The 17,807-nt window shown below is 33.6% G+C and overlaps 1 protein-coding gene across 1 annotated transcript in view; it reads left to right on the forward strand.

Moving 5' to 3' along the window:
• Positions 1–204: 204 nt before the first annotated feature.
• ft (cadherin-related tumor suppressor fat) overlaps positions 205–17,807 on the forward strand; it is a 425,132-nt gene continuing 407,529 nt past the window's right edge. The window contains exon 1 of the mRNA XM_074129946.1: positions 205–1,166. The gene's annotated coding sequence lies outside the window, so the exon portion shown is untranslated. The remainder of the gene's footprint in view (positions 1,167–17,807) is intronic.

Raw genomic sequence — 17,807 nt, forward strand, 5'->3', positions numbered from 1 at the left:
CCTGTGTACAGCTTAAAGGAGGAGCACTACATTTTGAGGAATGAAAGAAGTTTTAGTTTTAAAAGAAAGATATTGAAGAGTGTGCAAGTGAGAGAGGAAGAGTATGATATAGGAGAAGTGGTAAGAAGATGAAGAGGGTTTTTTTTTTTTCCTTCTTCTTCTTCTTCTTCTTCTTCTTTTTGGGTAGTGTAGAGTGTAGAGAGCGAGATGTGGGCGCCCCAGAAGAGGGAAACACTGTAAGAGTTATGTTGGTAGTAGTGGTGGAGGTTTGATCACAGATCTGGCAACACTGCTAGGAATACCTGCGAGAGGTCTGTCTCTTACTCTTTTCTACTAGGTGAAACACCGCGCGCCCGCGCCAGGCGGCTTCGCAAGAAGTGGTGGCACCCAGCAAACAGCCAGTCGTCGACTGACCTAACACGCACACACACACGAATAGCACGGACGTTTTCTTTAAATTTTTATTTTTTTTTTTAATTTCTATTTTTATAATTTTTTAAATTATTTGTACAATAATTTTGTCAAAGTTATTTTTTAAATTGATTGCATAGGGTTATGAAATTTTTTTGATAAATTCTAAGTATTATCAATGTGTGTGTTCTGTTATCACAATTGATTTTGTTTTTAGTATATTTATATTATTTTTTACTGTTATCAGTAAGTGAATTTCTTTCTTAAACTAGAGAAAAATGGATTTCAAAAAAAGGGATTGAATATTGCAAATAATAATGGTATAAATAATACCACCGGTTGCAAGTGCCGTTTAAAAATAGTGTTCTTATTTTGAAAAAAACATCTGCCAGATTCAAGAACTTTTCCATTCTCTTGCTGTAAACCACAAGAGTAAAAAGATTCCTTCACTTTTTTATAACACAGTTGTCGTCCCCGAAAACATCTGTGCAAGTGTGCAAGACACGTGTATCTTTTAGTGCTGTTTCTTTCTTGGTCATTATTCATCACTAATTTATTAAGGAGGGGGGGGAAAAAAAGTGTTTTGTGACAAAAAAATAAAGAATTGTGTTGTTTTTTTAAGTTTTAGTTGTATTGTTGTTGTTGTTTGACTAAATACGTACATTTGTGTTGTTTTAAAGTAGTTTTTTCTTTGTTTGAAGAGGATTTAAGTCACTGTTTCTCTCCCCGTGGTTTTTGGAATATACTTTGTATAGGTGAGTGACTTTTTTTTTGAAAAATTTATTTTAAACTGTTTCAACTTAGTTCTATCCATTTGTTTTTTCTAGTTTAATTTAAATCTTTTATTGTTTAAGATATTTAATTCTTTAAATTAGGGATTTGTTTACAATTTTCTTTTTCTTTAATTTTTCATCAAAGATTAGAGACAAGAGAGTTTTTTTTCTAGTTTTTTGTATCTTGGGTTTAGAAAGATGAGAAAGGCAAAAAACAGGTGGGGATAGAAACCAGTTCTCGAGGCGCTCCGAAGAGACCAAACGACACTCTTAATATCAGACCTAACTCAGATTCTGTTATTATTGTTATTAATTTTTTAAATTCGTTTTTATAAAAAGGCAATCACTTTATTTTTATTCCTATTTGCCCCTTTTTTCGCCAAAACCACCTTTATCATTATCAAATAATGTCATTTTTCTGTAACAAAAATCAGTTGTTTAAGATCTTTATGGTTTTAATAAACACGCAAATATTATGAATTTTAAATATGTTTGTACCAAAAAGATTTAGTGTACCTATATCTATTATTACCTAAATTGAATTTCTGAAATAAAACCTGAATGAGTTTCGTTTTATTTCAAAAAAAGTGTTGGTATTTTTTAAATACTTCTAAATTGCACAGCGATGAATCTAAATTGTCTAGAAATAATTTCTAAAGTCAGTTTCATTTAAATTATTCAACAATGAGTATGATTTATCTGGTTATTAATATTATTATATTGAATTCAATTCTGAATTCGGTTAGAAAATGCTACAAATTGTTAATTGTTTAATGATTATTTCTGAATTATTAGTTTAGGACTTTTTTTCACTATTTGGATATTATTCCATGGTCTTTGAATGGATTTTCTTGATGGAGGCCTGCATTTTGAGGCTTTTCCATGCAACAATGTGGATAGAAACAGATGGCTTGTTTCAACCAAATTGTTTCTTCAAAAAATCTTTTTATTTTCATTTTAAAATTTGGTTTTCTTAAATGATGTTGTTTATTTAGCTATTTCTATTGTCCAGCATAAAAGAAAACTTTAAATACCCAGAATATTCGAGTCCATTCCATTAATATTGTAGGTACTTGCTTTCTATCCACTATTAAAAGAAAACCGATAAATCTGATCTAATAAGAATAATTTGCTTATTATTTTCTGTGAGTTTGGATGTTGTGATGACAGTTCTATTTTTCCAATCATCTCCTTTTGTTCTTAATCAGTCAATCAGGTTCAATCATTATTACTGATTATCTAGAAATATGCTTCTATCAATCTTATCTAGAGTCTATTTTTTTCTTGAATAGTCTTCTAGTTCTTTTTTTTTTTTTTGTATTTTAATGGTAGTTATCCAATGAAAGGCCACATTATGATATAAAAAATCGAATCTGTAATCAGCTTACAAAAAGATCATATCAATCGTGTTACGAGTATATTCTTGTGCAACTTCTTATTTATTTATTTTTTTTTAAATAAAGGAGCAGTTTTTTGCCAATATTCTTCAGTGACTTTAATGCCACTAGAAATATTCAGGCTTATATTATTTTTTTAATTCTTCATTTCCATTTTTTGAGATTTTAAAGAATACCAAATTTTACGTGCTCTGTAATAATTCAATAACCTTATTTACACTTATCACACGCACTTATCCCTTACTTGATTAGGTTTTTTGTACGTTTTTTGATAAACAGCAAAAGGTTTTTCTGTTTTTCATCGCTATGAAGGCATATCTTGTTAACTACGTTTTGTTTCATGACAATAAACAAATAAAAATAAAAATATGTTCAAAGAAAAATAATTTTTAAAGCTTTCGTCTAAGTTTAGGAGACGTCTAGAGCTGCTGGTATTCAACATAATAATAATAATAATAATAATAATAAAAATAAGCGAAATAATTACACGAAATATTGAAGTAAGTAATCGTAAATACAAGGTCTTTAAGGTATATCGTACTAACAATGGTACAAAGAGTTTCAAGATTACTTGTGTAACATAGTTGTAGCGGATACCATCATTATTAGGACAAAAGTTCACTTCGCTCGTTCTTTAGTTTTTTTGGGGGGCTTTCGTAATTGCACGATACCTATTGTCTGGGACCGGAAACTATCTTTAAAATACCAATGTTGAGGTCAGTGTTGTGTGATTTAAAAGTATTAAGATTTTATTTGTAGTTATCTTTTTCTGTATTTTAATTGCTATCGTTTTCTCATTCTACAATTTTTATGATATTTCTATTTCTGTTAATTAATTTCTCTTTAAAACACTTTTGAAAATTATTAATTGACGATTGAACCAAGTTATTGTATCCTGGTTTAAAAAATTGGCGATTATAAAGAGTGAATATATATAGGTTTCGTGACCGTAAATTGTTAAACTTAGGATGGAAGATTTGCGAGGAATCGGTCAAATAAAAAACAACTCGTCTTTTTGCCAACGTTTCGACAAATATATTGTCCTCTTCAGGGCCTGGATATTACAAATACAAAACAATTTACAGAGTCAGTAACATAGAAAAACAGTAAAAATCAGTAATACAAAAATTATTATATATATTAATTTATATTACATACATTTATTATTACATATATATTACATATAATTATTACAAATATATTACAGTATTTTACTGTTTATTTTTGTATTACCGATTTTTACTGTTTTTTCTATGTTACTGACTCTGTAAATTGTTTTGTATTTGTAATATCCAGGCCCTGAAGAGGACAATATATTTGTCGAAACGTTGGCAAAGAGACGAGTTGTTTTTTATTTGACCGATACCTCGCAAATCTTCCATCCTACATTATAAAGAGTATTATAATTAATTAATGAAGAAGATTTTAAATGGGGAAACATTCCTAAATATTATAATCAAATTTGAATCGTCTTCCTTTTTAACCAACATTTCAAAGCTACTGCAAGAAAGCTCCTAAATTTAACTCTAGAACAAATGAGAAATTTTTATTCAACATGTGGAGTTACCGAGCTTTTCCATCACAATAGAGGTTTAAAAGCTTTAGTAAAAAAAAAATTCTTTGGCATCATTTTGACCTTGATTGATTCTAATCTATCATCTTCATCAATAAAGCTATAGACGTTCTGTCTTTAAACTCATTTCCAGTAATGACGTACTTGGGGCTCTGTGATCTCAAGGATAACCTACTATATCTAGATTATCACCATTAACGAACTATCTTGCTACTGCATCTTTCTATTTTTAGATACCATTTACTTGGAGTATTAACGATGCATTTGCGTGTAAAGTGGTTATTATTTGTTTTAGCATTGGTGCTAAAATAAAGCAGAGATATGTTTCGAATATCTAGTGATATTTTTGCGTAAGTTTTTCTTCTTTTATTGATAATTTAACGATTGTAATTTAGGCGCGACAACAGGTGATGTCAATGGCGCCCGAAGATTTTTTTTTTTCAATTTAATACTATCAGCTTTTGGAAAGCTCTGTCCATTATCGGACCTGTGAGCTGTAAGAAGCTCCTTTGAATAGAAAACCTAAGAGCCTAACAGCTGGATTCGAATCCTGGATCTCCTCAAGGGAATCAAGTACCCAAAACCTCTGAACTATCTCCTTCCCATCTTTTCTGTTCCTCCAAATTTGTTCTCTCCATTCCTCTTACTTCGTATTTTATTTCTTGAACCCTATTATTTTTCCTCTGCACTCTGTCGGGTCATCTTTCGTAAGATCTTATTCTGCCTCATTATCTTTAAGAATAACGTACTCTTTTCGGTCATATCTTACCCATTCATGTAATTTGACCACACCAAAGCAACCATTTGTTTCGATCTCTTGAGAACCTTCAATATTCTATTGATCTTCGTTATTTACTATCTCTAGATATAAGATCCTTGGTTTGTTATGGTTTTATCTTTTGTCATTAAACAGTTTTGGGATTTAATATGTGATTAGTTACCTTTAGTTTAAGGTTAAAGCCGGTAACATATTTATCTATAAAAAACGTTAATACTTTTATATTTCTGGTTATATTTACTTAAGTCTATATTACACAGTAATTACTATTTTTAATTTATAGCATCAATAATAATTGATATGAAATTTGTCTTTGACGAAAACATGTTTTTGATTCTTTAGCGATAACAAATTGGACTTGCGTCACAACATGTACCTAAACCTTTATAACCAATAGGAACTTTTGAACCCTTTATATTACATCATTCTTCTGTCTGATTGTCTGACATGACAATAGAAGATGTCATTTCATTAAATTGTTTATTTTTTAATCCCTCATATACCTCACTAGCAGCACTGACGATATACTTTAATCAAGTTCACTGAGATGTAGCCAAAAAGAAATAAAGTATTTGTACCAAATTATCTGAAAGTGAGATTAATCCTACTGATCTCTTCTTTTGAAAGAAATCCCACAGTTAAAAAAATGCACCAATAAACTTCGTAATAAAGAACAGTTTGCTAGCATTCCTTTTTAGAGTTATACTATGGTAGTTTAAACCTACAACACATACAAGTTTTGTGTGCTAGTCTAAACATACAATTTCACCTCAATGTTCCTGAACTAAATATCACTTGTTCGGATCAGTCGAACTACGCTATTTTTTAAATTCGGAAAGCTCCTCTATAGATGTTCGGAAGATCTTTAGTTGTCAGAGAAAATCAGATTTTATATTTTGTATTTCTCTCACCTCTACACGTGCGCAAAAACCATTCTAGTGAGTTAGAATAGAACAACGTAAGATTTCTGGTAATGAACTTCTTTGTTTGTCTTGAGACTAATAATAAAAGGAATCGTGTATGGCTTACACAAGTTTTCTACAATATTAGCCTTCTATATCTGCGCTTAAAACTCAGTCTAGAACTTAAAAAGCTTAGCTTTACAAAAAAAATAACATTGAATAATTTACACATTAAATTAAGAATGTTTAAATTAGTCACTTTTTTTCTTTTTCTTGAGTTAAACACCAAGACTTGGCATGTACATACAAATTAACATGCTAACATGTATATTTAACCTCTCGCACAACATAATATGTGCTGGCAATTTCAAGAGAAATAACTTCTTCAGTATGTACTACAATCTAAGTACATATATACGCAGATATATTCATATAATGGGTAATTAAATTTTTTTTTTTATATATTTATATATTTTTATGGACATTAAAAATTGCACACAAGTTTTATCAATAAAATTCTCGTAATAAAAAATGATGTGGAGAAAGATAAAGTTGGAAATTCAATTTGTTAATTTACAATTTTATCTTTTAACGAAAATTATAACTATTCTATTTATTTCTTAGTTAATTATCCATTAGAATAGGAAAATAGTTTTATTTCTAACTGTCCTTAGAAATTATTTGCATTTTTCTTGTGCACTTACTGCGATCTACAAGGTTTATTTCTTTTTTTTTTAATTATAAATGTTGAATTTCTGCTTAGTACTTCTGTTTTTAGATTTACCCAAACATTTGATTGTTTTATTTATATCTTTTGCATTAAAATTTACCTATTTTGAAGTTTATTATTATTTTATTACCTCTCATTAAAGAACTATTATTAATTAGTTAGTCCTAAACATGGGATAGTCGTTATGCCACAAGATGTATTAAGATAGACTATTTTGACCAATTTATGATGTGTGAATTCTATCTCGTCTTTTCCTCGCTCTATACTTCATAATAACTTCCTTCTTCTGTAGGTGGTCTATATCCTATTCTTGCATTCTTCAAATCTTCGTTACTCAATCAATGTCAACGTCTGAACACCTTGGCGCCCTGAGCTTATTTCAGTACACTGACGAACTCTCCTTTCAGACAACACTGTCCATCACCGGACATTTAGCTGTACGAGAAGAGAAAAATCTACGAAAAATATTTTACTTTCTCTTGCTCCTGTTATGTTACTGCATTGTTTCGTAGTTGTTTATTCCATTGTTTAATGGTTCATAACTATGATATCTTGGCGATTAAGTGGGTGAATGATTCTGTGTAGAATAGTGTGGGCAAGACCCGCATGAGCTGTCATTGGTAGATTATATTGCAGTGGTTAGGTCCGCAATGCAATTTTTATCCTGTTGCAGCATGCATTTTTATATCTTTGACCGGTTTTGGGCTTTCATACATCATAAGAATTAGATTAATCACTTTAATGTAGAGAATTTGACTTCATTTATGTTTCAGCAATTGCAATTTGAAAGGGAAACAAAGTGTAGTTAAATTCTTTACACTAAACAGATAAAATCAGCGAGATTACCACACTCTAGCCGATAGACTGTGATAATTGAAAAAAATTGTGATAATTGTGATAATAAGCCGCAAAGTAAAATGTTTAGCTGCCCACTGTAGCTTGGAAGCTTGCGATGCTTATGTTAGAAAATATTTCAATCATTTTCTTAAAAAAAATGATGTTAATTTATCTAAAATTGCAATAGAATAGATTAGATTAGATTAGGGCGGCCTCAAGGCCTACGCCACTGCGACCCCTTTGGATCTATTGTGGCTCCCCGACTTTAGAGCTCGCCCTCCAGACCCGTCCGTTTAATCAGACTCTTTAATTCTGGAGAGTGACTCCTGGGTAAAGATCTCGGGCCTTGGTTTTTCTTCCCCGAGAAGTAACATCCTTAGGCATACAAGCCCCTTACACTGACACAACACGTGCAGTGCCGTTTCCTCTTCTTCCAGGCAGAACCTACAAAGGCTGTCATCTGCCAGGCCCTTTGCGATGCATGTGTTTTCTGAGAATGCAGTGGCCAGTTAATAGGCCTACAATCATCCTTATAGCCCCCACGGCCTTGACGGATTAATTCTGCAGTCAGCCTCGGCGAATAGCCTTTAATAAACTCCTTCGCCTGTCTCTCCTGAGACCTACACTCATAAGTTAATGGTCGCAGACTTAACACACTTCGAAACCCCAAAACAGGACTCCGGGCCAACGAAGTATCCCGCAGAGCCTTCCCCGGGCCAATAAATCTGCCACTTCGTTTCCCTTGTGTCCTGAATGACCAGGTACCCAAACCAGAAAGACTTTATTTTGGTCCCTAATTTCCTTCAGAGCACCCAGACAGTCCCAAACCAGTCTTGAATTGACCTGGTAGGAACTAATAGCTCGCAGAGCCACCTGGCTGTCCGAGAAAATTACGACCATAGAATTAATAATTCCTCGCCCGCTAATCTCGGTAGCACAGAACCTAATTGCAGCTAGCTCAGCCTGAAAAACTGTAACTAGTTTTCCTAGGCTAACCGAAAAGCTACATTTCGGTTTCGTCCCGTACGCTCCCTTAGAAAGTTCTAAGATAATCCTTCAACAGAAAGTACTGCTTTATTAAAATTTGTTTGTTCATTTCGTTTACTGGATTTTAAGGCACTTAGGATTTTGGATTGCCAAAATAGAAAGTGTTAGATTTCTTATAGTTTCATCCTTATTGAATCCACTCTATGTCTAATATACTATCGTTGTCTTCAAGCTCGTGCGAGGAAAGTGTTGGAATGTTTATCTTATAATATTGTAAAATTCTATGCCCGAAAGTAGGTAAAGTTCTGATAACTCCTGAGATTTACCTGGCCGTTGTCTATCTAGATTAGATTAGATAATATTCTGTATTTAGTGCATATATACACATTACATAATGTGTAAAATAATAGATTAATTTACAAAAGATTGAAATTATAAAATAATAATCATAATATGAATGGAAACAGTAAACATAATAATAGTAAACTGTCTGTTGTCTATGTAAGAGATGATTGAAATGTGGACCGAAATAATTAATCATTGAATTTACTACAAACCAGAATAAAATGAATATTTAGATGTACTGAAACTCAATTCTGCCAATTTTTACATATAAAAAGCTCCATTTATGAACATTGTATTTTTTAATGAACACCCACGTCTAATAAAAGGCCCCATTTGGTTACTGTAAAACTGTACAATACGAGGAAAGGAATTCGCCTAATCTAAAAATTCACCAATGTATAATGGAGATGCGGTTGCAATTCTGTGGTCTTTTAACGGCATATTTCTTTCATTTTCATAGTTAATTTGTTTGCCACTGGATTATTTGTTTTCTAAGCAAAAAATTAATATTTGTATTTTAATTAATTTAAAATTTATTTTAAATTAATTAAAAATGTGCCGCTGCGGAGATGGAGATAAGGAAAACAATTTTTTATATGTCCTTGAGTTAGGCCATGTTTGATTTGTTTTACACATGTGCTGAGAGAAGGAGGTTTTAAGGAACTATGAGGAGACATGACTGTATTGCATTCTCTGTAGGGTTTAGTCTGAACCTAGGTGAGCATTTTGATGACCAGCAAATCTTTTCTATTGTAAATACGAGGAAGGAATATAATTTACTACAGGATGAAAAAATAACTGCCTATTTCAGTCATGATATTATGCCGAGCTTTCAACCTAGGGACTAGATCATCTTCAGGGATGTGGAACATATTTACTTTGTGTTAACAATACTTATATTAAAATGAATATGTATAATGTAAAGTATTCATATGTTCCACAGCCCACTGAAGATTACCTAGTCCCTAGGTCGAAAGCTCGACATAATAAAAATATATGTCTGAAATTGGCAGTTATTTTTTCATCCAATTGAAACTATGAATCAGTCACCAAAAATAATGTATGGTCATAATTTACTACATTATAATCTTGTCAGGTGGTTTTTTCTTGCCCATTTTTATATAATTTTTGACCCTTTTTTACTTTGAATAGTGGAGGTGGAGTGACATAGTCCATTTGATGGTGACGTGAACAGTATGCCGGAAGGCAGATGTTTTCCCAATTATTTAATACTAAGAAAAATAGTCCGCTCATTTTCACTGCACTATCATTTCCACTAAATAACCATCCTTACGTTGAAGAAAAGTCAGAGAATTCATGAAAAGTGGCAAAGGAAGTTGAAAATGACTCAATAAACAAGGCCGAAAGGAAGTAGTGAGTCTTTGTTGAGTCCCATGACACCAAGGAATCCCCAGGATAAAGAAGAGGCCGACAAGCTGACAAAGGTGGCCTCGAATTAATTTCTCACAGCTACTGGGCTGCCAGAAACAGGAATTAGAAACTACAAGCAAAGAACAAGAAATGGCGCAAATTTAACTCTCAACGCCCAATCCAAAAGACTTGTAAAGAATTTCAATGATCTTTGTCGGGCACATCTAATGGAGAAGCTGAAAAGATCTAAGAAACTCAGTGCTACTAGATTAAATGGACATGTGCTTCGCCTTTAGTTCCACAAAGAAGGTAATTCGGCAGGCTTAGCGTCAACAGTCAGCAATTGAAGAGTATACAAAGTCAGTCGGCTAGCTTTGACTATCTTGGAGCTTAGAAGAATGTTTGCGCTTTGAACAAGGCAGATTGGTGGGTATCTGAAACTGCTCACTAAAAATGTAGAGAACAGTGAACCAGTTTAGAGCAAATCCCATAATACTTAGAACTGCTCCGCAAATAATCCTTCTAATCAAAGTTATTGCTCTACGTACAGGTAATCTGTATATCTACAAAGATTACAGGAACCGTTTTCGAGAAGAGTCTGTTTAAAGAACAAATATCCACTCTGTAAAGTTGCTTAGAGAGGGAACCTTCTATTCATCTCGGTTACAGAGAGGTCCCAAAAAAGGTTTGGTATTTGAGCTATCTTGTGATTTATTTACCTATTTTTGAGCACGATTGTTTCCATACTTAAAAATGTATCCACCCATTGTTCTAAAAATCACTTTTTCAAAGTCAGAAAATCTCTTAACAGAATTTTTTCCCCTCTTAAAAAGTCGAAGTCGAAAATTTGGCATCATCTCGTAATAATTCCTCTAATCCTAAAATAATGAATCTTAATTTATTAAGTTTTTAATAGAATAAAAACAGAAATAAAAGAAAAATAAAAAACAACTAAAATTGGGTATCTAAAAATTATGTTGGAGAGATTCTTAGCGTATAATGATGACTGTTTTGCTTCCATTAGCGTAGACTGGTGGCCAGCTATTTAACTAGCCGCGCAATGCAATCTCTGCATTATTTCAAAATTTCAGTTTTTGTTCGGTTTTGTTCATAATAATCTTATGTTTTATGATGTATATCATTGTTTTCTGTAAACATAAACCAGCCAGCCTCTGTTCACTCTCTCTCTACTAGTTGCATTCCTCCTTTAACCGCATTCTGCACCCTAAATGGTTTGCTTAGTATTCTATTAGAATTTTGTTCATTATATCAATTAGCATTAATCAATTATATCCGTTTAGAATGACGTCAGTAGCTGATGCGCCATATTTATAGAAGAAATGAAAGGACGGACGTATCACTCGAATATTTGACAGATGAGACAAATGGCAGCACAAATTGCTACTTTTTTTTAAAGATGAAAAAAAGTGAATTCGAAATTTAAATACTGGTTAAAAGTGCCTTTCATTACAAGAAATTCCACTGTCGTCTTTCCGCACATCCTGGACCCTCTCATGGACCAGCTTTCACCTTTTACTCATCCTGACAATCCTAAACCAGTCCAATGAAACGGCGCTGGCCTCACGATTTACTCGGATTTGGTCTCATTGGAGAGTCATCGGATGGATGGTACCTCCTTTTTTTGTGTCACATGTCCAGTCATCTGCTTTACGTTCACAACGGAACTGTGAGTATAGATGATAGCAGAGATGATAACTGTTAGAGTAAAATATAATCGCTGATTAGTGTGCACAACGGAGCTGTGATACGAGTACATGCAACATGTCCGAGTAGTGAAGAAGAGTTTTTATGTTCAGCAGCAACGAAATGGTATATTTTAAAGAAAAAACGCTTTAGAAAATATCATGTACATCCCATAAATAAAAAACGAAGTACTTTGGGTGAATTTCACTATTTATATAAGGATCTTAGAAATTATCCGGATCGTTTTTTTGAATATGTGAGGATGGGTCCACCCACATTCGACTATATTTTAGAAAAATTAAGGTCAAAATAAAGAAAACGGAAAAATTGTCATGGAAATCCTATAACCATAGAAGAAAAACTAGTGATTACTCTAAGGGTAATTAATGGTTTTATTGAGAAAAAACAAATAAATACACATGAAAATAAATGTAAGCACGATTTCAAAAACAAAATATTGTTTAAAAGTAAATAATTAACCAAAAATAATGAGTAAAGACAGCACTAAATAATTTTTCTACCTCCATTTTGAAGCTCCGATACTGGAGTTCAGCTAGCAGAAAAATGAAAAATTCAATTCTATCATCTATGCTCGTTTATAGCAGCGAGTATGAGTCACTAGTCGATGCTTCGTTGTGCACGCTCACATTCGAATGTATTATGTTTTTGTTTAAGCGCTGATGCATCACTCCTATCATCTATGCTCACAGCTCCGTTGTGAACGTACGCTTACTTGTCGCAGCGGCCTTTACGACTGCAGTTGTTTTACCAGGTTTTACCACTCACAGGAGATTTCAGTAAGCAAGTCCAGCACATTGAATTATCAGAAACCCAGAGATGCATTTTTTTAAATTTATTCTTAGGAAATAACAATTTTTAAAAACTTGGAACTAAGGTATACTCGTACGTATTAGTTGATTGTCTGTAAGTCTTGTAATTTTTTTTAAAAAACCCATTATTCTTGTAAGATTGGTTATATTAAAACACAAACACACACCAAATGAACTGCTAAATGTCATTGCCTAAGGTCATATGTTAATTGGTTTCAAGTTTTGATACCCACGCAAAGATTGTTCTCATCTGTTTTGTTTTTTTTTTGTAGAAGTTCGTCGAACTAGTTACATTGCAAAGAATGTGGTTAAGCGGGCAATCTTAATAAAATTAAGTCCAGGAGCTCCGTGAATTAAGGCCAAAAAAACAAAAAAAAAATTCTGAGTGTCACGCACTTTGACCTGTTACATTTCTTGTAATTCTACTAGTTGGAATTTTTACTAAATGTGCAGGTAAAGGTGGTGGCACTTATCGTGTAGCATATCATCTTTTCCAGGCAAACGTAAAATAAGTTTTAAAGTGGTTTTAAAGAAACCACTGGATGGTTATTGAACAAATCTCTGTGAAGTAAAAAATAAGAATTCTAATAGGATGAAAGAATAATTGCCATTTCAGTCGTGATACATTTATTCTGTCGAGCTTTCAACCTAGGGATTGTCATCTTCAGGGCTAGTTTACAAAGTAATATTTTTACATTACAGGTTTAGTGTGTCTTCTGTCTTTTCTATGAACAGACAATCAGAATGGACAGTGTCCATGAATAGTCCCTAGGTCGAAAGCTCGGCAGAATAAATGTATCACGACTGAAATGGCAATTATTTTTTCATCCTATTGAAACTATGAATCAGTCACCAAAAATAATGAACAACAAAAGAATTCTATTTAAGATAAAACCAATTTTTTAACAAAACCGTAAGTATCACCAATTCGGCGATTTAATGCACTTCTCCTTCTACTCTTTTAAAGCTTTTAAAAGAAATATTTAACTGTTAGTTTTCAATGTTAGCAACAACTAAAAATTCTAAAATAATAATACAAAAAACTTCTACAATAAGTTCTCTGGGCAGAGTTGCCGAACAAGGCTGCCCTTAATACGTAAATATTCTAAGATCTGAGGAATTTTGATATGTCATGTTCTGGTAGAACTCTGGTAACAGCGCAAAGAAATATGAATATTATTGTAGAGTACGGTGTGTCTCCTTATGAACTGTAAGCTGGCAGGGCAGAAGACTTACAATAATAATGTAAAACATATAATTGTTATTACTATAAGCCCTGAAGATGACCTTGTCCCCTAGGTCAAAGCTTGGTGAAAATACTCGTACAAAAATACCTAATAACTGAAATTGGCAATATTATTTCTTCCTTCCGAATTAATTAATCCATCAGCAAAAACTATGAACAGTTGTACTCGTATATACGAGGGTCGTTTGAAAAGTCCGTGCAAAAATAAAAACTACTTAATTTTTTGGGGTAAACCTTTTTTATTTTTCAACAGTCTCCTTTTAGGCTTATACACTTCGTCCAACGCTGCTCTAGTTTGTTGATCCCTTCCGAATAATAGGATTTGTCCAAATCTGAAAAATAGCCATTCGTTTCTGCAATCACCTCCTCGTTTGAATAAAATCTTTTTCCCGCCAGCCATTTCTTCATATTGGGGAACAAATAGTAGTCCGAGGGAGCCAAGTCTGGAGAATAGGGGGGATGTGAAACGAGTTGGAACCCTATTTCCATTAATTTTGCGACCACAACTGCTGAGGTGTGAGCTGGTGCGTTGTCGTGATGGAAAAGGACTTTTTTGTGGGCCAATCATGGGCGTTTTTCTTGCAGCTCGGTTTTCAAACGGTCCCATCGATGAGGATTATTTCTTGCGAATCCCAAAAGACAGTCGCCATAATCTTTCCGGCCAAAGGAACGGTCTTCGCCTTTTTTGGCGCAGATTCCCCCTTGGTAACCCATTGTTTAGATTGTTCTTTGGTCTCAGGAGTGTAGTGATGTATCCATGTTTCATCCACAGTGACAAAACGACGCTTAAAGTCCTGCGGATTCTTCTGGAACAGCTGCAAACCGTCCTTGCAACACTTCACACGATTTCGTTTTTGGTCAAGCGTGAGCAAACGCGGCACCCATCTTGCAGATAGCTTTGTCATGTCCAAATGTTGATGCAAAATATTATGTACCCGTTCATTCGAGATGCCCACAGCACTAGCAATCTCACGCACCTTCACTCTTCTGTCATCCATCACCATATCATGGATTTTATCAATGATTTCTGGAGTAGTAACCTCAACAGGGCGTCCAGAACGTTCAGCGTCACTTGTGCCCATATGGCCACTCCGAAAATTTTGAAACCACTTATAAACTGTTCTAATCGAAGGTACAGAGTCAACATAATGTTTATCAAGCTTCTCTTTAGTCTCCTGAGGCGTTTTGCCTTTCATAAAGTAGTGTTTAATCAACACACGAAATTCTTTGAAAATCACTCGACTTCCTCGATTCAAACGAATGCCAAACACAAAGAAATAGACCGATCTGGCTGAAACTTGGTGTGTGTTCTTCCAAGAGATGCTACTAACTAAACATAACCTCGATACGCGCCAGTAGTGCTATCTCTCTGACTTTGCACGGACTTTTCAAATGACCCTCGTATATATTACAATGTTGATGAGAATTAATATGGGTCAAAATATTCTGGGTTTAAAGAATATTGATGTGTTAGTACCTTGATGACGTAGCAGTAAGGGAAAGTCTTGTGAGTGGTCATGCCACATCTTTTGAGTTAGGTGACCACTAACGGATATTTTTGGTGAAAATTCGATTTTTTGGAAATTCGATACGATCGATAGCTAATGCGATCCTTAGAGTTAATTTTCCCCCCAAGCTTAGTCATCTTAGAAAAAGTAAAAAGTTTATTTTTTTTTTTTTGCGTGTTTAATTATGAATTTAGTTTTGTACATTCTACAGAACTGAACAGACGCTATCGACTACTTAAAAGACTCTTAGTCGACAGAACAAAACTCTCTCTGGACAACAAAAGACTGATTTATACTTCTATTTTAAAACCCATCTGGGCGTATGGAATAGAGCTATAGGGTTCAACCAAACGCTCCAATCTCCAAAGGATTCAATCGCTACAATCTGAAATACTTCGAACTATCGTAAACGCTCCATTTTATGTCTCCAATCTGACTATACACACTGACCTTAACATCCTTTTTGTCACCCAAGTTGCTAAAACACGATACAGAAAACTCCACTTCAGCCTGCAATCTCATATAAGTCCTATAGCTCAAAATCTTTCTTCTAGAACTCTTCCTGACAACCCGGACAAGAGGTCTTAAAAGATAGTGGCCTCGTGATCTCCTCTCCAGTGAAGAGAGTGACTAACCATATAATGTTTTGGAATGTTTCCACTGGGTAACTTCTCCACTCGTTTGCTTCATTTGTTCCTCTGTTATCACTGTTACTTATAGCGGCCAACGCGCTGATTGTAGCACAAATAAACGCCAAAAAAAAGTGTATATTGATGCCAAACATTTGTTACTACTTGTATTTATTTTTTTTTGAATACCTGTGCGAGCCAATACTCCCGGTAATGGAATATATTTGAATAGAATTGTCCCTGGAGTGTTTGTAATAAATAAATATTTGTATTAATACAAAAGAATATTTTCTAATTATAACAGTCCACATAACCATGATTAAAGTTATTTCGGTTATAGAAGATATTTAATTGAATCAAGCGATATTTGTAGTCGATTTATATTAAGGCTGTTTGGTTTAGTTATTGTGTTGTTACTAGAGATGTACTATCGATAAATGATGTCCCTGCAGCTTGTATAGGGTGAATAGTGTACGTGTCAGCACGTGGGTACGTGTTAACTGGTCGAGATCTTCAAGAGACAGCACGTAGCTGGACGCATTCCTTAGAATTAGACGTTTTCCTTTTTTAACCCGCGCTGGCCGCCTCTAGAGGGACTTGCTCTGCTCGCCCACACTTCCTCCCGCCTATTTCTCACTCAATCAACCTCTCCCACCACTTCACCACCCTCCATTTAATATCGATATTTCTTTGTTTGATCAATTTTTATTTATTTTAATTTTTTAATTATGGAGGGGCAAAAAAAATTTTTGAGAGGCCCCCAACTAGTTTATTTTTTTATTAATATATTAAAAGAAATGCATTTTTATTCATATTTAATTTTTATTCATATTTTAATTAAAATAGAAATTTATTTTAAAGTCGTTTGCCTTTCCGCAGCATTTAATGGAACCGGATATTATTAAAAAGCACTAGAGTTTAAATTTGTGTCTAACTTTATTATAGATCTAAGCTTTTATTTCAAAAATATTTTTTGTAAATTTGAGAAAGTAAGTTATTCATTTTCTCTATTAAGTGTCTCTACTATCAGGATAGCCTTAAGAAAAGAGGTAACTAATTGCTTAAACTTCAAAACTCGAAAAGGCATAGCTTTACGGTAGCGTGTTAAGCCAGGCTATTTAGAGGTGACGAAAAATGCTGTCATTCAAAATTTTCTCTTCATCTTGCAACTTCTACTGCTGACAGATGGATATTTCTACGTTAACGAGAGCATCACTTCCTTGCCGTCAGAAAAAAAAAAAATTTGAAAAAGCGCCACAGATATTAAAAGAAAAAAAAAACCTTACGAAAGGGCTTAGTAGCTGAGGTCTTTTCTGCTGGAATCCCAAGGTTATGAGTTGATTAATTCCATGGTTGTCATACTTATTGTGGCAAGGAGCATTCAGTGGGAAAAACTACTGGAACTAATGATGGAAGTTTTGACGGAGAGAGAGAAGATGAACTGAATTAAAGTTTGGAGGCATCCAGCAAGTTAAGCTAAGCTTACAGCGGCAAGTTTGTTTGAAAAAAGAATTAACAAATTCACAATTTAAAATATTTAATACGTTGTTTACAATAAAGGTAACAAGAAGAAGAAGAAGAACAACAACAAGAACAAGAACATTTTTTGAAAAAGCCGTTTTTGCTCATTTTTGGTAACTTTTTTCTCAAAACCTATTAGATCTGGGTTGTTGCAAAAAAATTACAGTGATAAAGGAGGGTTTGCCCTTTATTTTAAAGAAAATTTGGGAATTTTATCTTTTGTATCAAAAGAGAAAAAAATTGTCAAAGTTGGGTGTTTTTCAAC

This window comes from Rhodnius prolixus, unplaced genomic scaffold (genome assembly GCF_049639745.1).
Source record: "Rhodnius prolixus isolate KJV_2025 unplaced genomic scaffold, Rpr scaffold_21, whole genome shotgun sequence".
Classification (NCBI taxonomy): Eukaryota; Metazoa; Arthropoda; class Insecta; order Hemiptera; family Reduviidae; genus Rhodnius; species Rhodnius prolixus.